The sequence below is a fragment of the Callithrix jacchus genome, chromosome 7, assembly GCF_049354715.1.
Source record: "Callithrix jacchus isolate 240 chromosome 7, calJac240_pri, whole genome shotgun sequence".
In the NCBI taxonomy this organism is placed as follows: Eukaryota; Metazoa; Chordata; class Mammalia; order Primates; family Cebidae; genus Callithrix; species Callithrix jacchus.
Genome location: NC_133508.1, coordinates 154,742,340 through 154,757,304, shown reverse-complemented (window position 1 = coordinate 154,757,304; position 14,965 = coordinate 154,742,340). Strand labels below are relative to the sequence as shown.

General features: G+C 47.2%; 1 long non-coding RNA gene across 2 annotated transcripts; it reads left to right on the top strand.

Moving 5' to 3' along the window:
* The first annotated feature begins 6,479 nt into the window (after positions 1 to 6,479).
* Positions 6,480 to 14,148, top strand: LOC103794640 (uncharacterized). Of its 2 annotated transcripts, XR_004727284.3 has the most exons (3): positions 6,480 to 8,939; positions 11,628 to 11,830; positions 11,943 to 14,148. It is a non-coding gene; the product is annotated as an uncharacterized LOC103794640 (long non-coding RNA). The 2 variants fall into 2 exon arrangements; XR_013520593.1 differs by having other exon boundaries at positions 6,480 to 11,830.
* The last annotated feature ends 817 nt before the right edge of the window (positions 14,149 to 14,965 follow it).

Genomic DNA, 14,965 nt, shown 5'->3' with positions numbered 1-14,965 from the left:
CAAGAGAGCAGCCAGCATGGCTAAGTAGTGGGAAGTCTATGCAGCTCTCCAACCAGCTGCAAGAACCCAAAAAACGCTGGCTGTATGAATAACTGAACAAGCAGGTGAAAGAAGTGATGATGTAATGGAATTCAAGCTAAAAAAAACCCCAAGCTTAAAAATGCGAATTCTAACTTTTTCCTATTTAGCATTTGTGTGATCTTCAAAGCAACCTCTGTGGGCCTCAGTTCAGTCATGTCTGAAACAGTGAGGTGCAGCGGGGTGCCGTGGCTTATGCCTGTAATCCCAACATGTTGGGAGGCCAAGGCCGGTAGATCACTTGAGGCCAGAGTTCAAGACCGGCCTAGGCAACATAGTGAGACCTTGTCTCTACAAAAATGAAAATTAAAAATCAATAACACGGTGGTCTGGGTAAGGAGTTATAATTTGGCCTGCTCACTTAAGCTCAACAGCAACCAAAAACCTACACCGTTTGCCAGAAACGTCAGGACAGCATTGTGATGGTGAGGGTGGCCATAAAAAAATCCGGGGAAGATCACTCAAAGGAAGGCTTCTGGGGTTTGGTTCAGCCCTGGCCGGATCCCACTCCATCGCTTCACAGTCAGGGCAACCCCTATTTAGAAGTGAATGTATCCCTTCCGGCAGCTTCTAGGATTGCTTCTTTCAGAGGACTGAGGGCCAAAGTCCCTGCCTGCTGCTGCCACCCTCTGGCAGCAACCTGAGCCGCATGCTTGTTAATTTCACCAGTTAGAGGCCCTAAGTTTTGCAAGTTCGTTTACATTTGCATAGTGCTTTTCAGTTTGCACTCCCCCCAACCCCAAGAATGATATTCTTTCATCCAAGCAATATCCTTGTGGCATAAACATTTTTCTAGATGAAGAAACCCAGGCTTGGGAAAGGTAAAGGGTTTGTCTAAGGAGACTTAGCTAGGACATGAGACCAGGCTCTTTGATCCCAAGACCTGTGTTCTTTTCACTGTTATAGGGGCATGTTAGTTAGTTCTACTCCTATTCTCAAACCCGGACAGAATCGGATGAACATGGAGTTCTGACCTCCTCTCACTCCCTCCCTCCAACACATCCCCAGCTTCTCCAGATCCCATCAGTACCTGCAGCTGCCTATGAGTGAAGGGGGTAAGGATTACAAATAAGAATAAGGCAGTGAAGCACCTGCTCTTCCCTGGGACTCAGACCAACCAAGGAGGTGAGACAGATACGCAGGGACCTCAGGACCTGGGAGAAGTGTACGTGGAATTCACCAGAGGTCAAAGGGACTCTAGCTAGGTGGTGCCTGAGCTGGTCCTGAAAAGACAAACAGGGTGTAAATTAACAAAGAGGTAGATGCAGGACCTCCTAGGCAGAGGACCTGGCAGGAGCCAGGCTTCAGTGCACTGAACCAGGGGATACCCGCGCCGGTTGGGCAGAGAGAGGCAGGCAGTGAAGCTGGAGAGGGAGGTTGGAGGAGATCTCGGCAGGATGGAATTCGTATTGTTTTCTAAGGCAGTGATAACCAGCCGTTCTGCGTGGCTCCTGTTTATTCACTTAACAAATTTTTATTGTGATAGGCAATATTCTGTTTGTTTCTCAGGATAAGAGCAAAAGCATAACTTTGTTACACAGTATTCATTTACTTCCTCAGCGGATGTCGACTGCCGACTTTCCCTGTGCCAGGTACTCTTCTAGGCCCTGGGGGTGTATTTCTGTGCACAATGAACTTACGCTCTAGTGGGAAAGGCGTAACACACAACAAAAACAGGAAAAGAAGAATATTTAGATAGTGACAAGTATTCAAGAGAAAAATAAAGTAGAACAGGAGTCTTGTAAGTGAAGGATGTGGGTGCGGATTTGCCCAGGAGTCTCGTAAGTGAAGGATGTGGGTGCGGATTTGCCCTTTGGAGAGAGGAGGCAGCTCTGAGTAAAGACCTGAAGAACTGGTTTCCCACCTTCTTGGCACCAGGGGCCAGTTTCGTGGAAGATGATTTTTCCATGGACTGGGGATTGGGGGAGGATGGTTTCAAGATGAAGCTGTTCCACCTCCCAGCATTGGGCATTAGACTCTCATAAGGTGCAACCTAGACTCCTCAAATGTGCAGTTCACAATAGGGCTCGCGCTCCTAGGAGAATCTAAAGCTGTGGCCCAGTTCCTAACAGGCCAGGGACAGTACCAGTCTGTGGTCAGGGCTTCCCTGACCTAAAGGAATTGAGGGAGGCAGCCAGCAAATACACAAGGAGGGACAGTCCAGGCAGGGGATTGGAGAACAAAGGCCCTGAGGTGGGAGCATATCTGGTCCATGTGGGGCCAGAGAGGAGGCCAGCATTGCTGGGGAGTGAGTGAGGGAAGGTGGAAGGAGAGGAGGCCAGAGAGGCCCAGGAGGGACGGGCAGGTTGAGTAGGAGGTCACTGCAGGCCTCATTCAGAGTGGGAGCGAGTCAGTGCTGACTGCCTTAGAGTCTGGTTCTTTCCGCATAGTTTTAACAATGGACAAGGAGTCTTTTCTGCAGTCTGGCCCCATAGATTCGATGAGGTGTGGGCAGTACAGCCAGGGCGCCAGGGAGGTCTAGCTCTTGGAATGTACTCAGGGCCATTTAAATGCTCAGCATTCACCTGGCCGTGGGCTCTGCTTGCAACCACCCCACACACACTCAGGGGCAGAAACGGCTGCCTTGTTACGTTCGCAGAACCTGTGGGCCCCGCTCTTCCCTGCTCTGCTGTGTCTGGAGCGCTGTAGGGAAGACTTCAACGGCCAGGGTGACGCCAATGGCTGAGCGCTGTGTGAGCTGGGGCTGGGAGCTGTGTCTGCAAGGGAGTGGCCTCATTTGCATGCCGGGGCCTGTGACTGGAGGCTGGAGGATGGTCAACCAGAGCACTCCACGCAGCCTCTTCATGAGACCCGGCTCCTTGCAATGTGGAAGCTTCCTCCTGAGGGGTATCCAAAAGAGGGGCCGCGGCGAGCACCCCAAAAGCTGCAGATGGAGTGGGCCTGGCCCCTTCTGACCCAGCCCTGGAAGGCCACAGTGTCCGCCCACTGCACTCACTTCGTGGGAAGGGTCACAGAGCCCACATTTTACCTGAGGAGATGCTGACCCCACCTCTTGATGGGAGTGTGTAAAGGAATTGGTGGCCTCTTAAAAACACCACTGCAAGCCGGGCTCGCTCCTCTAATTCTAACCCTCTGGGAGGCCAAAGTGCGAGGGTCACTTGAGCCCAGGAGTTTGAAACCAGCTGGGGCAACAGAGCAAGATCCCGTCTCTACAAAAATAAACTAATAAATAAATATAAAAAGTAGAATAGGAGGAAGACTCAAGCAGACTCTAACGCTGTGCCCACGTGAAGACGCCTACTACCTGGATGTCTCTGGGCCTCAGATAAAAGCACACGCTTTGCAGGAGTCTCCTGGGAAGGGGGCTCTTTCTTTGCCCCTCCCACCGTGGGCTATGTCTATAAACATGTAACTAATCCCCCGTGGGGGACAGGGTGGCGGTGTGTGCCAAACTTGTGCCAAATATGTATTAATAAACTCTGGACCATACTGGCAGCTTTGTAGTTTTCTGTAGCCTTTTGCAGCCTGAAAAACATTTTCTGATTAGAAGCCCCCGCTGTTTTATCTATTACATGTGACACCAAATAAGCCTCTGCATATCCACTGGGGGTTGGTTAGTAACATCAGAGCAAGCAGCGAGGGGAAAGGAATTAAAAAGGGAGCTAATGTTATCCGTGGGGAATAGCTGAGGAAGGAAAAAACCACTCTGGAAGAGAGGGGTTGCAGAAGGATTTTTTGCAATGTATTACGACCAATCAAGGCAAGCACACATGTGTGTCTGTTGTCCCAGCCCCAAAATGTAAAATGAAACTCCAAAGAATGTTATACTGTGGGTTAGTTGGGAGGGTGGGGGAGAAGGAGGGAGGTTTTTATCTCACAAGGCAGATTTGATTTTCTGAGAGCCATATGTTTGCTTTTCTTTTTCCCCAAAAGCCCACAGTCTCATGTGGAAAAAATTTAGAATTCTATTGGCTTTCAGGAAAGAGGGAATTAGAAATGTTAGATAAGTAAGTATCACATGGTACAGGATTTCGTAGCACTCCCCCAGGCCTGTGGGTGAATGCCACGCTAGGAAGCTGCAGAACTGTGGACGGAAATGCAAACCTGAGATGGGGCAGGAGCTGTGGGCTGGGGACAAGGTGTGGGCTCCGGTCTCTGCTTTGCTGCTTAACTCTATCAAATCATATTCACTCTTCCTGAAACACGGGGGGAAGGCACTATTTGCCCTGTTGATGTTGTGAAACCAATGCAAGCTTCTAAGAGGGCCCTGAATGTGGTGTCTTGGAATTCAACAGGGACAGTCACGTGTCAGGTACTGTTATCTATGAAGATGTAACTTACAACCCAACCTAAGCTCAGGCATTGACCCGCTGTCTAAGCAAACATATTAATGAGAATACTTTGTAAGTGGCAGAAACTCAACTGAAAATACCTCTGTGCAAAAATAGGAAAACGATGAGCTCACGTGTTCATTCATCCAATCAGCAAGCTGACAACACTCCGCTGAGTACCTGCCACTCGCCAGCTGCTGTTCTAGGAACTGGATATGTAGCAGCCCAAGGTTCTCATAGGGCGCATGTTCTAAAGGGAGATACAGATAATAATAACCACATGTATACTGAGAAATAAAAATGCAATCCTGAGCCCCCCAACCAACTGAATGGGTTCCCGCCTGGCCAAAGAGACCTCAGAGAAACTGACTTCCCAGCCATGATGAAGTGGGAAGTCAGACACATCTCCTTACACCCTCTGCGGCTAACTACTATTAGGCTTTTTCCCCAAGGGTTAAAAAGAAACCAGCCCTGTTTTGATACAACAAGTTATCAGAGTTCCTTCCTCATAAGAGACCACTGACCATGGTGGTGGTTTGGGCCAGTCTGCAGAGGCTGCACACAGAGGGCCTTTTGTCCTCTGCTTCACTTTTTGACATTTACAGCCTAACTGTAATAGATGTACATGTTAAGTTTCCACCCCAGAGTGAACACAGGATGCAGGTTGCCTACGTGGCAGCCTGCTCTGCATGCCCCTGCCTTCCCTTTCTGAGTATTTATAGCTCCTTGTATAACCTGTTGGTTACGTGTATTTGACCACCCTCTTCAGCATAAGTTCCTGTCTTATTCTTCCCACCCTTAAGTACTTGCTTCTGGCTTTTGACCAGAGGCTACACTTCCAGCCTGTGAAATGGTCACCTGCAGGCTCCAACCCTTTATGAGAAATACAGCTCTCTTCCAAACGTATGAACCTTGTCATTTCTTCTGTTGACAACATGTAATTTTTTCCCATGGTCGTAAGGACTATAAATAAAGATGAAGCAAGGCAAGGGGATACAGAGTTATAAGGAAGTGCTGTTTTAGGAAGGACGTGTCAGGGGCGGCCTAACTGAAAAGGTAACGGTTGAGCAGAATGTTGAAAGAAAGACAGAGAAATCCATGCAGCTATCTGGAGGAAGGGCATTCCAAGGAGATAGATCAGCAAGTGCAAAGGCCCTGAAGTGGGAGCTGAAATGCTGGTGAGGACGCAGCGGGCTGAGGGCTGGAATGGTAAGAGGGGAGGACCGGGCGGGGAGCAGGCAGGCCATGCAGGACCTGAGAGTCATGTGAGGATCTTGGAGTTGGATGGGGAACCGTTAGAGGGATCTGCAAAGAGCGGTAGCATGATCTGACTTAGGGTTTTAAAAGGATCTCCTGGGCCACTTTTAAGTGGGAGCAGGAAGACCAGTGTGATGGCTCCGGCAGAAGTCTGAGCAAGAGGACTGGGAAGAGCAGCGGACACAGAAGGCATCGGATTCTGAGTATTCTCAAGGGCAGTGCTGGTGGATCTGCTTATGGACTGGATGCGGAATGTGCGTGCACAGCAAGGTCTGGGAGTGGTTCGGGCGCAGCTGGATCTCTGCACTCGGATAATAAAATGGGGACCCTTCGTCTTTCCGCATCTCTTGTCTCCGCTTTCTTCTGCAATGGCTTCACTTTCATGTTGCCTGTTCCCATACAGTGGGGAAGATGGCCGCCAGCACCCGGCGACTCAACTCTGGAAGTGCGCTCAGGAGCAAGGAAGCTTTTTGTTCCCAAAGTCTTCACTACATGTCCTCTCTAGCTTCATTGGCTTGAACTGGGTCATGTACTCACCCTGAACCAATGAGAATAATAACAGGCCGGGCGCGGTGGCTCAAGCCTGTAATCCCAGCACTTTGGGAGGCCGAGGCGGGTGGATCACGAGGTCAAGAGATCGAGACCATCCTGGTCAGCATGGTGAAACCCCGTCTCTACTGAAGATACAAAAAATTAGCTGGGCACGGTGGCGCGTGCCTGTAATCCCAGCTACTCAGGAGGCTGAGGCAGGAGAATTGCCTGAACCCAGGAGGCGGAGGTTGCGGTGAGCCGAGATGGCGCCATTGCACTCCAGCCTGGGTAACAAGAGCGAAAACTCCGTCTCAAAAAAAAAAAAAAAAAAAAAAAAAAAAAAGAGAATAATGGGGAACGTGAGGGAGTGGGGTAGAATTAGGCTGAGTTAGGCCTAAGCTACCACCTTCTTTCCTAGAGTTCTGGGTAGCTGGCATCCCTTAAGTAAATGGGGAGATGTGGGTGATGGAAGGAAAGCCAAGGGTGGTTATTGAGAGAAGGGGCTGGGTGTAAGTCGGCCACCTCAATGTCCACCGTGTCCAGAGAACATTTAATGAAGGGTATCTGGTGTCAATGAAAAGGAGGGTACTCATAAAGATGCAGTTTGGTGCACAACCTATTACATGTGACCGATTATGTGGAAGGCTGAGGGAGAAAGGAGGCTGTACATGGTTCCAGAATAGTCTAGGCAATGGTGTTAACAGAAATAGGGACTATGGGATCCAAAGTATGCTTGGGTTGCAAAGGAGTGAGATGAGTTAAATTTTATAGCATAGGAGAGACAGACACGTAAATGACAAACCACAAGTCAGGCAGAGCAAAGTAGGTGTTAAATGAGAAGAATAAGCAAAGTGTTCAAGGGAAGCTATAGCTGTGGTACCTGCAGGTCGCAGGTCCAGAGACGGCCGCTGGCGTTGGCTCTCAACAAATCAAAAGTCAAGTTTGAAGGTCTTTGACTAGGAGCACTTAATTACCCACGGCCTGCAACCCCTGAGACTCCCAGCATCTTTGTTGTTTGCTTCCCCTCCAGTCTGTGCACCCGCGCTGCTAACAGGAAGCCCATCTGACTGCACCGTGTCCCTTCTTCCTTCTTGCCCTAGGCACAGCCTTCTGTTCAAGCAGAGAACAGCAAGGGAAAGAGTTACCTGCCACTGAGGGGGCAAAGAGCACTTTGTCTGGCTGCAGATGGAAGACTGGAGAAGCTGGGTGGTTTGGTTTCGGGGGAGGAGACTGTGGAAAGGGAGGGAAGCCCAGCATCCTCCTTTTTTTTTTTTACCTTTTTTTTTTTTTTTTTAGAAACAGCCTCATTTTGTTGCCCAGGCTAGAGTACAGTGGAGTGGTCTCAGCTCACTGCAGCCTCCGCCTCCTGGGTTCATGTGATTCTCCTGCCTCAGCCTCCCCTGAAACCAAGTTCCTGGGACTGCGGGTGTGTGCCACCATCCCTGGCTAATTTTTTTATTTTTAGTAGAGATGGGGTTTTACCATACTGGCCAGGCTGGTCTCAAACCCTTGAGCTCAAGTGATCCACCTGCCTTAGCCTACTAAAGAGTTAGGATTACAGGTGTGAGCCACTGTGCCCAGCCCCAGACAGGACCCCTAAAGGAAAGGCAAATCTAATCAGCACAACTTCTCCCAAAGACTGGTAGGAGATCTATGGAGAAAGAAATACACTCCTGTCTGCTGAGAAAAAGGGAAAGAATTAAACAAGAATATGCTGCATCAGTTAAAACGTCCTGGGAAAAGATAAGGGTGGCGGAAATCAGAATTAGATCACGCCAGCCAAAGCAATTAAGGAAATAAGATGTGCTTTCACAAATATCAGGGGGAAAGAAGATTATGGAGAGGAAATAAGACCTAATAAATGCAGAGGACCATGAAATTAATGATGACCACAAATGACTAAAATACCCAATTCATTCTTTGTTAGCCTTTAACTAGGAAAACAAAGGAAAGAAATTGAGCAATTAAAAAGTAAGGACCAAAAAAAAAAAAAAATGTAAGAAAAACTTTAGAGAAGAGTTAAGTAGATGCTGGCAGGGAGGAGCTGTCTGCGCCCTGTGGTCCTCAAACTCTGCGCCCTGTGGTCCTCAAACTCTGCAGGGACCTTCCTGAGGCGTAACCGCCATGGGCTCAGGGAACAGCCCAGCCCTGCATTGGCACCCGGTGAGCAGGATGCCTGAGATTCTGAGCCCAACTAACTGACAGAACTTCCCCCACTTTCTGGGGAAAGACAGTGAGTGAGAAGGGGAGAATGGGAAGGAAAGCCAGGCCAGAGACTTCAGAGAATGGTGACCTTGGAGCCATCGTGATAACCCCAGGATAAACAGAGAGGCAGGTTCCGCTGGGCTTCCACATCTCCCCTCCCTTCCCATTCCTTCTCTCTCCTTCCTCCTCCAATGCTCACCACCCTGTGTGCACATCTGTTGAGTTCTTCCCTATGAAAAGCACACCGACAAGATTGTCATGCTTCATGAGAAATGGAAGGAAGTACAGAGCATGCTGAGGGAACAAAAATGGCTTGTCCTTTTTTTGCTTGAGGGGAGAGATTGCGCTGATTTCTGTAACGTGCAACCAAAAGTCCTTCCTCATACAGCCCTGTTCTACAACAGGCACTGGGGCTACAGATGTGAGACACACGTGCTGCTCTTCATGAACTCACAACCCAGGAAGGAGACAGCCACACACTCACATCTTTGCAATATGGTGTGGTGCACGCAGTGATGGTGGACATATGGACAAGGTGCCTGCTGGCTCAGAGGCGGAGTTAGCAACGCTGCTCCGGTAAGCCAGGGAAGAAGGCTTCTAAGGGGTTCTTGTACTTGCTCCTGCAGGATGACTAGAATTTTGACAACTGGCGAAGGAGCACTCTTTAGACAGCAGGAAGCCCATGTGCAGAGGCCAAGAGGCACCAACAGCCTGTAGTATGCAGCTTACAAGTCATTCCTTCTTCTTTCTAAATCTTTCCAGCTAAACCCTCCGGATGCCTAATATTCCCTTATAATTCAGATCTTTCTTGCTAGAGAGAGTTTTAGGAATAGGTTCAACTTTTAGCTAAACTCAAGGGTGAGGCCACTCTCACCTCCCTTAATTGCATTACAAAAGGAAAACTGAAATGTGAGGACAATGGTTACCCAAAGCATCGTGGCCTTTCTGGCAGCAACTGATCACAGAGGGGAGCTGGGGAAGTATGCAGGCTCGGGGAAGGCGGGCTGAGGAGCGAGGCCTGGTCCTGTGCTCTATCCCATCAGCAACGGGAAGCTGCTGCGAGGTGTAAGCAGCAGGTGACAGGGTAGGTTCGAATTTCATTTTCTTTTTCTTTTTCCTTTTTTTTTTTTTGAGACGGAGTCTTGCTCTTCCACCAGGTTGGAGTGCAGTGGCACAATCTCAGCTCACTTCTACCTCCACCTCCCAGGGTCAAGCGATCCTCCTGCCTCAGCCTCCCTAGTAGCTGGGACTACAGTCTCGTGCCACCATGCCCAGCTAGTTTTTGTATTTTTAGTAGAGACAGAGTTTCACCATATTGGCCAGGATGGCCTTGATCTCCTGACCTTGTGATCCACCTGCCTTGGCCTTTCAAAGTGCTGGGATTCCAGGTGTGAGCCACCATGCCCAGCCAGTTCAAATTTTTAAAAAATCACTCAGGCTTCTGTGTGTATATGAATTGGAGTGGGCCATCTGACGCCACATAACACAAATACAGGTCCAGGTGACAGATGAGCCTGGGGCTTGCATTAGTGCAGAGAAATGAAGATAGGGGAAAAAAGTGGGCGGGATGTGGTAATGGGTTGGATAGGATGGTATGGCATCCAGGCATAGAGAGGAAGGTATCAAAAGGGACACCTTGGGATTTGGGATCATGTACCTGGGTGGGAAGGCACTAACCAAGATGGAAATCCCCAGAAGACGACCCATGGAAAGCCTTACCCAACCCCCAGCTCACCTCATTCTTGCACATAGACCTGCCCAAGGACCACTGGAGGTGCCAGTGCTGCCACCGTCACCCTGACTGACCCCCAGACCCTCTCCTTTGAAAATCAACAGGCCATGTCCTGTCCAGCTCCCCCAGTGGAGGGACATGGCACTGTCAGACAATGTGGCCTTGGTGTTTTAACTTTTGTCATTCTGTATCGTGTTTGCTAACTTAGGAATAGAAGTGGGGAGGGGGAGAGGCTAATAATTAAGATAAAAGAAAGAAAAGGAGCTTCGACTTGGCCAAAACGTATCGAAGAGTTACATGATCAGTCAATCATAAAGTGTTAACATTGGAAGGAAACTTAATAAAAAATTTTTTTTCTAGAGCAGTTTTGACAGTCTTTTAAATACCCTCTGCTTTCAGTGTTTCCAATCTCTAGGAGCAAACGGGCTCGAAAAGCAGCTGGTTCCATTGTCAGAGGACTCTGCAGAAGGAGACAGGGTTTTCTGGAACTGAGCTGAAATTTATCTCTGAGCAACTTGCACTCATTTGTCTTGATTCCATTCTCTGGAAGCAGAGTAGGTCAACGTCCCTTTTAAAACGCGGTGCCCAGAAAACAACACAAAACTCCAAATGTGGTCGGATTTAGTTAAAGCCCCGTGGGGAATTTAGAGGGGAAGAAAAATAAAGCCACTGAGTTAACCAGCTTTTAAAAATGACAGACATAGAAAGCTCCCCTAAGTGGAACCTTAGAACCATAAACTAAAGGGAGCCTTTGAAAATATCCAGCTGGTTCGTTCACTTGCAGAGGAAAATCACACCTAAACCCGTCTAACCCAGAGATACTGACCTATTTTATAAGATCTCTAAAAGCAAGGGTTCCACTGATGTTTATGGCAGAGAGATTTCTTACAAATCAATCATTATAAAATATCTTCAAATCAGTGCTTTCTAGTAGACTAATTTGTTTTTACATTTTCCTCTTTCTCTTGCTATTATCTTTCCTACCACATAAATTGTCTTCCTAATGAAGCCGCTTATTGTATCATATTCTGGGAGTGCATGTTCATCTGCTCCTGTAGTGTTTCAGCTCCTAGTGCATTAATTAACCGAGCTTCCTCTATTATTTTCCTCTTTTTTGCATGCGATCCATGGCATTTATCCTTATATTGTTGCATAATGCTTTGTGCGGTGGATGTGTTCTCAAAATTGTGTGCAAATCTAATCTTTGTGAATTGAGTCTCTTCAATTAGAAGTGCCTTCCAAATGCATTTCAAATGTTCGTTATGTAAAGTCACTCTGTGAGAGGCGGCTTGGCAGAATGGGAAACCGAGGGCCTTCGGGTGTTCTTCTTACACGCTGTGTGACCTTTAGTGGTGACTATCTACGTGAGTCCTAGTCTCTAATCCATGAAATGGGGATGAAAATGCCTGCTCTCAATATGCTTTCCTAGACAATAAATAAGCTAAGAAAAAACTACTGCAACCTGGAAAATAGAGGTCTTCTTGTCTTTAAAGTGAAGAATCGTTTTCTAAAGACAATAATATTCTCAAAAGTCTGTCTTGCAGGTTTAGATGTTTTTGTATCACCAGTTCTGAAAGAAGAATGGAAGCATATGTTGACTTTACTGTCTGGCTGCGGTAGCTTCCTACCTTCTTGGATTCATCTTGTCTGGGCTGACTTTCTCATCTGCAGAGGGGAACATCTGCAGTGCTGGTGGCCGTCTTGCCGTGTCTCTGCTTTTACCACCATGCTTGAGGTATTCAAGCTTAAGTCACATTTCTTCTGTTTTCACTGTCATTTAAATGTCTCTTTCTGAATATCCTGAGCTGCCCATATCCATGTTATTTGAGCGTTTTTGGTTTCCCCAGGAATCACCCATGTCTCCTACCTGACTTTGAGTTCCTTGAGAGATCATGTCCACAGGCCAAGGATAGTGAATGAATGAATGGCTAACGACCCTCACTGAGAAGTTCCTTCTACAGCCTGACACATGGAGCAATTCAGTTCAACTCTCTGAGATTCCTTTTTTTCATCTGTAACATTAGGATATACAATGGTATCAATGGTTTCCAGGAGGCCGGGGTTCCTTCTCCTTAGGAGTCTACGGTGATAGCGCTGGAGCAATGTTTTTAAAAACCCAAAAGAAAGTGTGTGTGTGTTACCAGTTAAGGCTATGTTGGCTGATGTGAACACTGCCTCTTGCTCTGATGGAATGATGTCAACTCTGTGGGTATTGTAGACTTAGCATGTGTATCAGTCAAGATTCTTGCCTGCATGCAAGAGAAACCAAGCCTAGTTGACTTAAACAGAAAATAATTGCTTTGGGAAAAGGCAGGAGGACCAGGCTCTGGACATGGGCCGTAGCCAGGAAAAGCTGAGCGATGAAGACCTCAGCCAAGGTCACGACACGGAAGTGGCGTGGTTGGGATGCCACTGGACACCAGACACTGACCCACTGGACCCACCAGGACACGGGATGCCACTTCCTCCCAACCATGGTTACTGCTTTGTGCCTCTTGCAAAGTCCCAGGTAAGACCATCCAGTTGGCAAATCTTAAGCCTTGTGTGCCCTTGTCCAGCTGCTGAAGGACAGGGACAGCAAGTATCAGGCCATCAGGGTTCTATTTTATCAGGAAAAGTCCCCAAATATAAGAAGGAGATCAGCTGCTGGACAGCCCACAAAACAAAACGAAATCTGCTATGGTTGCTAAATGTTTATTTTTTGTTTATTTTATTGACTCATTTTTTTGAGTCTCACTCTATTGCCTAGTGCAATCATAGCTCACTGCAGCCTCAGACTCCTGAGTTCAAGGGATCCTCCTAGGTCTCCCAAGGGACTAGGACTATAGGCAAGCACCACCACGCCAAGCTTGCTAAATGTTTTTCATGGCCAAAAAACCAATAGAATTAACTGATGGTGGAAAAATGTATTTGGCAACATGAGATTAATGGAAGGAAAATAAACAATGAACATGTGTAACTAGGACTCTAGACATGCACCACCACACCCAGCTTGTTAAATGTTTTTCATGACCGAAAAACCGTTAGAACTTAACTGATGGTGGAAAAACATATTTTGAAACGTGAGATCAATGGAAGGAAAAAATAATGAACAGGTTTAATGATTTTAAAAAAAGAAAAGATTGACTAGAACAGGTGACCTCTAATGCTGTTCACAAACTTAGACGCCCCCTGCAGGCGGGATGAAGGAATAAAGACTGGACTGATTTTCTCAAGCCCTTTCTTTCGTTGAATATATGACATAATAATCATATGAAAAAATGCTCATCGTCACTGGTCATCAGAGAGATGCAAATCAAAACCACATTGAGATACCATCTCACGCCGGTTAGAATGGCGATCATTAACAAATCTGGAGACAACAGATGCTGGAGAGGATGTGGAGAAAAAGGAACACTTTTACACTGTTGGTGGGAGTGTAAATTAGTTCAACCATTGTGGAAGACAGTGTGGCGATTCCTCAAGGCCTTAGAAATAGAAATTCCATTTGACCCAGCAATCCTATTACTGGGTATATATCCAAAGGACTATAAATCGTTCTACTATAAGGACACATGTACACGAATGTTCATTGCAGCACTGTTTACAATTGCAAAGACCTGGAATCAACCCAAATGCCCATTGATGATAGACTGGATTGGAAAAATGTGGCACATATACACCATGGAATATTATGCAGCAATCAGAAATGATGAGTTTGTGTCGTTTGTAGGGACGTGGATGAATCTGGAGAACATCATTCTCAGCAAACTGACACAAGAACAGAAAATGAAACACCGCATATTCTCACTCATAGGTGGGTGATGAAAAATGAGAACACATGGACACAGGGAGGGGAGTACTAAACACTGGGGTCTATTGGAGGGAAAAGGGGAGGGCCAGTGGGAGGGGGAGGTGGGGAGGGATAGCCTGGGGAGAAATGCCAAATGTGGGTGAAGGGGAGAAAGGAAGCAAAACACACTGCCATGTGTGTACCTATGCAACTGTCTTGCATGTTCTGCTCATATACCCCAAAACCTAAAATGCAATAAAAAATTAAAAAAATAATAATAACCTGGACTTGTGGAATTAACCACTGCTTAGAAATAACTAGCATATAGCTGCTACACGTAAGAGAAAACAAAAGTAATAATGCCTTAAACTTGGTACGGAGGTGCTATAGTGTGAATGTGTCTCTCAAAGTTCATGCGTTAGAAACTTAATTCCCAGACCAAATTATTGGGAGGTGGGACCTTTACGAGCCTCTGCTCTCATGCATAGATGATTGCTTTTGTCGAAGGAGTGCGTTCCTGCATAAAAGGATAAGTTTGGACTGCTTGCTGGTGTCTCTTGTGTTCATGCTCTCTTGCCCTTGTACCGTCCGCTGTGGGATGTCACGACAAGAAGCCCCTCGCCAGGAGCAGGTCCCTGTACCTTGTACTTCCCAGGTTTCAGAGCTGTGAGAAATAAATCTGTTTATACATTACCTAGTCTCAGGTATTCTGTGATAGCAGCACGAAACAGACAAGTGGTTTCTTCTACATAAAAGCAATCTGAAGGCGGGCAGTCCCAGGTTGGCATGGTGATTTCATAGTGTCCACGAGCCCAGGCTTCTTTTATTTTTGCTCTGCCATCATTAGTAGTACAGGGCTCCCCTCCTCAAGGACACCTCCTTAAGGCTGCTGGAGCTCCAGCCACTGTTTCTGAATTCCAGATAGGAAGCAGGAGGAAAGGTGAAAAGACAAAAGGCAAGAGAGAACATATAAACTCTCTGACCCCACTTAAGACTTCTTGAAAGTCCTAACTGTAACTGTAAGGTAGCCTGGGAGTTGTGGTCTTTTATTAGGGCCCACGGTCACTCAAATGTGGGGTGAGCCACTAGCAGTCTTGG